An 8,049-nucleotide genomic window follows, 5' to 3' on the forward strand; every position below is an offset into this window, starting at 1 on the left:
AACTTGGTCCCTAGAGGACATCCTTTGATTTCAGAACGAGCCGTCTAGAGGCACCTAGGTTTATTCCTGCTTAGAAGAGAGACGTGGTGTGTGTGTGTGTGTGTGTGTGTGTGTGTGTGTGTGTGTATTGCTTTTTGCCCAGCATAATGAATTTATTTTCTCTCCAAATTTCTTTGAATTAAGAAGCCAGGCAGTAACACTTCAGTTTAAAATGCCTACAATACAGAGAGACTATTTGATAATACAGGAGACTATGCTGTGAATGAAAAAACTATGTAGGCAGCTGTGATTTAACAGAGGTTTAAGAAGGGGATTATTTCTTGTGCACTAATACTTGATATTTTTCTGTCACAGAGTTTCTTATATCAGAGCTGGAAAAGTTTTATGTTTCACTCACAATAGTCAAAAACCATATAGCATTAATATAAGCTTTGTTTACTCTACACTCAGAGTTCGTATAACTAGGCGACACTCAGTGTTTAAAGCTTTATTGAAGTATAATTGATATACAAGAATTGCACATATTTAATGTATACATTTTAATGAGTTTGGACATATGTATGTATTAAGTATATTCATAACCTCCCAAAATTTCCTTGTATTCTCTTTCTTTTGTTTGTGGTCATAACATTTAACATGAGACCTGTCTCCTTAACATTTTGAAGTGCACAATACCGTATTAACTGTAGGCACTGTATTGTGCAGCTGATCTCTAGGATTTGCCCATTTTTCAAAACTGAAACTTTATACTCACTGAGAAACAATTCCTTCACAACAGTTTTTGCAGTGACTTAGATTTGACACCAAAATCACGGGCAACAAGAACAAACAATAAACAAGTGGGACTGCATCGACCTGAAATCTTCTTCACTGCACAGGAAGCAGTCCATGGAGTGAGAAGGCAATTGGGAGAAAACATTTGTGAAGCAACTATTTCATAAGGGGTCACACTCCAGAATATGAATATGTAAGAATCTCTTACAACTTAATTGCCGAGAAACAAATAACCCAGTTTAGAGATGAGCAAAGGCATTGGCTGGTGTGGCTTAGTTGAGTGGAGTATTGTCCCAGGCACCAAAAGTTCGTAGGTTTGTTTCCTGGTCAGGACACATGTCTAGGTGGTGGGTTCAGTTCCCAGCTGAGGAGTGTACGGGAGGCAAGGGATTGATGTTTCCCTGTCCCATTGATGTTTCCCCCCTCCCTTGCTTTCCCTCCCTTCTCTTCTCTCTAAAATCAATAAGCATGCCCTCAGGTGAGGACAAACATGAATGAATGAATGAATTTTAAAATTGGCCAAAGGACTTGAATAGACACTTTTCCAAAGAAGATATCCAAATGTCCACCATGTATGTGAAAAATTGGTCAACATCACTAATCATCAGGGAAATGCAAATGAAAACCACAACGGAATATCACCTTACACTTGTTAGAATGGCTATTGTCAAAGAGGGAGAGAGAGAGACTGAGTGTAGGAGAGGATGTGGAGAAAGTGGCATTTTTAAGGCCGCTATTCTTACCTCCATAATTGAAGGCGTTGTGAGTTAAATCTGCACACACCTTGGCAACTTTACTTAGTTAAGCCAAGTCGAGCCCATGCTAATTATTTATCAGCGTTTCTAAATGTTTGGTTTAAGCTAAGATTGTGGCAAAGTTACTTTTCAAACAAATTAAACTCCAGGTTATAAAGTTTTACACAGTGCCTTTCTCTTGCTATGAGTGCCTTTTGTTTTTGCTCGTAGTGTGTGGCTACTGATACTGGACTAGGAAAGAATTACTTCAGGGTTAATTTTAGTTCTCTTATTTAGATAAGGGCATTATCTTCTTTTTCCTTTGTGACAGAGACAATGTGAAAAATTGCTCCTGAACATTGAGCTAAATTAACATCTTCCAAGCCTTCCTAGAGTTGGGTGGGGTCCTATGACTGAATTGTAGCTAATGGGTCAAAAAGACGGGCATTCCGTTACCTCCCTCATGGTTCTACATGCTGTCCATCCTGTCTGTTAGCACCTGACTATAGGACGTCTTTGCAGCCTCATGGGATAGATGACATATCACCAAATCATGGAGCCTGGGTCTCTGAATAACTACACAGAACAGAACTCAAACGTCCAACTCCCCTGACACCCTAGACTACCAGCTAATTGAACTATGATCTGAATAAGCAATTAATATGACTATGTTAAGCTGCTGAAATATTGGTGTTTACCTCTCACAGCAGCCAGCATTAAGTACCTTTACTTTTAATCTTTTTTAACGAAGCTGTTTACAAGCAGAAAACCCATGAAAATTCCTCATTTTCCCCTATTTTGGACTTGCATGAGTAGTGAATTACCAAGTAAATAAGCAGCATGGAAGACATTTATTTAATTGTTTAGGCATCAGGGAGTTAACACTGTATAATCATCCTGAATCAGCTCTTGACTTTGAGCTCTGACTTCTCTGGGTGGCGTAATTCTTCCACTTGGTTAGGCTAAAAATTCAGAGTCCCTTTGATTTTTCTATCTTTGTCCAAAATCCCTACATGCAATCTCCTGTAAAACGCCCTGGATTCCACCAGTGTGCCTGACCCCTCCTTTTCTGTTTGCCGAACTCGCCTCTTGCTCTTCTCCTTCGCTGCAGTCAAACTCATATGCTAGCTATTCACAGGCACGCCAGAGGTTTTCCCATGGGTTCTGCTGTTACCTCTGCTGGGAATGCTGTTCCCCACATGTGTAAATGAAAATCATTCTTCTTTTGTAAAAAGCGTTAATAGGTAATATTAGTAATTTAAAAGAAACTCCTTTCTTTTAGCTTTTATGCATTTGAAATCTCAAATTTAATTATTTGGTGTAGACTTATAAAATCTTGGCCATATGGTTGATTGTGCTGAAAAGATGACATTTTTGTTATCTTCCAGGAGGTGTTTTAATTGCCTGTCATAGTTCAGTTCTCTATGAGCCAAAAGATATACAAACAGCAATGTCAGATACATTAATGGTAATTCAAAAAAAATTATTGCAGATTTTTAAAATACACACAAAATTGAGTTAGATCATAATATATTTCTCCTACGAGTATAATCCCTGTTTTACATTTTACAGTAATAAATATGAAACATTACTAAAGAGAGTTATTTATCAAACTGTGCTACAGGGAATATTATGGATATAATATAGGATTATAGGATTAGGATTTTCAGGAGATGTTATAATTTGTTCCACAGATTAAAGAGGAGATTCCAAGTTCAAACAATTTTGAAAAATATCACAAACTCACTGCCTTCTTGAAGTTTGAGTTTACATTAGCATATAGCATTTCTGAAATATTTTACTAGAAAAAAATCAACGTATTTCCTAACCTTATTTGAATGCACAACCCACCTCCTCCCCCTTTTATTTTTCAAATATCTGGTACAGTCAGGTCTGTGATAGGGCTCATTTTGAAAAATGTGAATTTGTTCCAAACCTGACTGACACATCAGGGAGTATGTTAAGTGTAATGCAAACATTGTGTTTGTTTTCGCACAGTTTTGTGCAGGAGAAACGACATGGGAAACTGCACCTGGATGAACTGAGACACATCAGGGCTCACAGCACACACATGTGCTTCGAACATTTGCCAGCTGCCTGAGCTCACGGGGAACTTTTTGGCACATAGTCCTCCACACCAGAGGGGACAACATCTCGTGAGATTTCAGGTGCTCCTCCTTCCACCACGTCACCATAACTCACAGGCTGTAACCTCTGAAACTCCCTTCCTCAAGCAAACTGCACGCAGGTCTTTTTCTAGGTGAAGTGCCATTTTTGTTGTCCATTTGTGCATATTTAACTATTAAATGTGTATAAAATTGTTCTACTGCTCTTATTAGGTTCCCATCTATTTTTATCATGTCACCAATGGCATTTATAGATGCTATGTGTCTAGGTCCAGGTTTTCCTGCAAGCCCTGCGTGTTGTGTTGCAGGACATTTGCATGACACACATCATGTGTGTTCTTTCAGCACACACGTCACACTAGCAGAACTAAATGCCACATCATCTGGAGCATACAGTTTGGGAAACGTTGAAGTAACAAATTATTCTGACTACAAAATCCTTACTTAAAGTCAAAGAGCCGAGGAAAGGGGGTTCTGCCTCCCTTTGGGCAGCAGTTTTAAGTGGTAAGCAGCCTCCCTCCAGAGTCCACTTTGCAGTAGGAATGACAGCTGGGTGCAGGAAACCCAGGACCGTCAAACAGATCTCAGCAAGTTATTGTCCCAGCAATTAGGTTGTTTGCCTCTCCCTATCTGTTGTTTCTCTTTCTTAGGGAGTTTGGTTTTACACAATGAAAAACATGTCTATGTGCCTACCCAGTAAATTACCACTGAGATCCCTTCCACGTTTTCACTCTGGATTCCGTTCAGAAGAGTGAACCGCAGTCGGGCGGCGGGTCACATGGATCTTTAAAGTGCTGAGTCCTAGGGGAGGCAAGGCTACCATGGCAGTCTCTCTTACCGCAGCTGTCATATCAGAAACAAATCTTGGCGCAATGGGGATTAAAAATGGAGGATGTGATAGTGAGATATTCTACATCTTCATTAATCGCAGGAAGTAATATGCCTTTCTGGTAGTTATTTTAAGCTGGTGCCCTTTATAATTCTTTCCCATTGTCTGTTAAATTTTGGGGAGAATATGTTCTTGGGCTTAACACGTACATAACGACAAAGATCTTATAGGTAAAATGTAGGTAATTGAGTCTCTGCAGACTCAATTAGGTTGTATTGTTGGTATGTTCTCTGTTTGGAAAAAGAGAAAATATAGGTAATAATTATCTGGAAGGAAAAACTAGGGTCCAAGACATGAGTAGTATTTGATTCTGAAGGAATATGCTTGACATATTTCAGACACAGAGTTGCTTTGCCTCCCACCCACACCTGGGACAGCCACCTTAAAAACATATTTAATAACGTTCACCCTATTCCGGACATCTTGCCATTTAATATGTGTGTATCTCTGAAACTGACTTGATTATTGAAAAAGTAATAATGGCTGTACATCTTCAAAGAACAGCCAGGCACACGGTGTCCCCACAGATTTAACACGCTTTCCAACTACAACATTGGAAAAAGAAATGCTGCAAACATACGGCAAGTCTTTAGAAAGATCAATTATTTAGATTTATCTTACACTTATTTTGGTGAATTTTGAATAAAAATATTTAAGTTAATTTTTTTAAGTTAATGTTTTCCACCTTCAAAGAGAACTAAAACAAAAATTAAAATTCAAAACTAAATATAGTTAAATGGTTATTTGCTTCTAAAAACAAATGCAAAGTTCTTTGGTCAATGTTATCTTCATTTATTAAATTATGAGGTTCTGTGTTTTTTTAGAAAAAATATGACTATAGTTGGATGATTATTCAGCCCAATTTATTAGAAAATATTTAGGTTACTAATTATTCTAATAATTTTCATCAGGATGAAAATTCAGGTGTCATATGGCATCTCCTGGTAATTTATTTAGGTCTACGTAGGCCCAAATATGTGAATTTGGGCAAAAAGCCATAGAATTTAGAGAAAAACTGAGTCTTTTACAGGGAATAAAGAGGAGGAAAAACTATTTTGCCCATTACAACTATCAATCTCTCTTTAATCCATTCAGTCATTCATGCATTCTTCACTAACTACTTACTCAGTGCCTATGGGAGGCAAAGGAATGAACCAGTAGTTTTGGGAGAGGCTTATGTAAGGAAGTTACAGTGCCTTCTTTCAAGGTACACTTACATTAGTGAGGAAGAAAACAAACAAACTCCCATGAAAGAATGTGGAAATGCAGGGAAAGAAGCATATACTTGGTTATTAAGAAAGTACTGTCTATGGCCTTCACTGGTGTGGCTCAGTTGGTTGGGCGTTGTCCCGCAAAGCTAAAGCTCGCTGGTTTGATTCCCGGTCAGGGCACATGCCGGAGTCGCGCGTACAGCCCTCAGCTGGGGGCATATACGAGAGGCAACCGATCCATGTCTCCCTGTCACATCGATGTTTCTCTCCCTCTCCTTCTCCCTCTTTTCTCCCTCTCTAAAAATTAATTTAAACTATTTTTAAAAATAGAGAGTACCATGTATGGATATATAACACAGTCAAGGCAGACCACAGAAGACTTCCCTTAGGGAAACAAAACCTAGAGCAAATCTTAACCATTAAACAAAAATAATTGAAAAAAAAGGAGGGAATTTCCGGTCCAAGGGACAGCTTTAGCAATGGTATAGAAGTAACAACATGGATTGTAAGGGACATAAATTGTGAAAAGACGACTGAAATATAAAAGTCAGCAAGTCTTATATCATAAGGAAAGGGAGGAGGTTGATTGGCAGAAATCAGATTTCAGAAAACCTTTCAGCTTTCTGAAGATGTTTAACTTTATTCTAAAAAGACATAACCGAAGGTGCAGTTGCTGGACGCTAGGTAAGTGAACAGAACTAGGGCGTTGATAATGGGATTGAAGATAAGAGGACACTTTATATAAATATTAATATTGCTAAAATTTGCAATATGATGACTTCTTAGATGTGAAGAAAGAGAACAGGAATGATTTGGAGTGAATCCAGGTTTTTATCTTCAAAGGCTGGATGGTTGGAGGCACCATCTCCCTGCAGGGGTAAGAGCCCTTTTGAGAGAAGATGATTAGTTCCATTTTGTGTGGGAGGATTTTGATGTATCTACAGATCACCCCCAAAGGTAGAGAGCTAGGTAATGCTATGTCTGTCTAGAATTGAATTCTGTGCTACAGTTTGGGGGCCACCAGAGTGGTGATTTAACCCCTCAGATACATAAATCAAAAGAACCAGTATGCAGGTAAGAAACGCAGGAGATCACATATTCATTTGGCTTCCAGAATGATGATTGTGTCAAAGATGTCCTGATACGTGAACAAATTGTCACAACTTATTTTGGAGCCCTCAAGGCAACCAAGAAATCTCCCAGGCCAGTGCACAATGGGCCAGTAGCATGGTGATTTACGCTCCAAGTTTCCTGAGGGTCAAAATAACAATATGCTTAGAGTGTGTTGCATTGTATCCACTTCTTTGAATCCCAAAGTTGCATCCCAGTCTGCAAACTCAAGGATGATGTCGAGTAATTGTTCTCTATCAACTTTTTCATTCTTACATATCTGTTAGTCCCACATATTCATTTCATACTGTGTATGTATTGCATCCACTGCCTTGACATCTTGAGGTTTTGTCATTATGTGAACTAGCATTTTTGTGTGTCCATACAATTATCAACTAACGAATTGGGGGAAAACTAAGTAATTCTTTCTGGCCAAGTCAGTGTAGGGATTTATTATACAAAAGAATTTCATTGCTTTGTTTTAGATTTTAACATTATGTATGTTAATACGTGCTGGGCATTTGGACACTTTAGTTAATAGAAATCAACTTTTTTTTAATCCTAATTGTATGTGAGAGGAAATGCCACTGTTTTCATTGTTGTCTTACTCTCCTTTGGCTTACTATCATCCCCTTTGGTTTTAAACAAAAGACATCCTAACTTTTGTTTTAGATTAGTGCTTCCTCCAAATTTAATTTTTTTCTTCAAATGTCATCAACCCACAATCTCCCACAGCAGTTGCCTCACTCTGTTTACGAATTTCCTGTCTAGTTCGATCAGCAGATACAGTCTAACCAAGATGACTCTAAGACTAAACTCAGGTCCCTGTAACAATGTTAATAATAGATTTTAGGTCCCAGGCAATTAAATAATATCCTTTGGCTTCAGCCATTTCTCCAATAAACAGTGCCATTCAACGTGAGTTCTGTCCCCCCGGGGAGAAGGAGTTTCAGCTGCTGGGCCACCAGAATTTGTTACACATGCAGTACCTGACTGTTTAGTCAGCGACACTAACCTCATTTCCCTTGGATTGTCAAATACACAAAGTGACTACAGCCCACACAACAGTGTGCCCCATGAGATAAAAAAAGGTTGAAAATCGCTGCTCTAAGATATGTTTCTTATTGACCTTTCACATTTTAGAGATTTGGAAACATATTACTGTATAACTGGGTTTTGCAGTTATTCATAGCTTTTATCTTGGG

Source organism: Sturnira hondurensis, unplaced genomic scaffold, assembly GCF_014824575.4.
Source record: "Sturnira hondurensis isolate 20B ecotype Veracruz unplaced genomic scaffold, ASM1482457v3 Scaffold0001872, whole genome shotgun sequence".
Lineage (NCBI taxonomy): Eukaryota > Metazoa > Chordata > Mammalia > Chiroptera > Phyllostomidae > Sturnira > Sturnira hondurensis.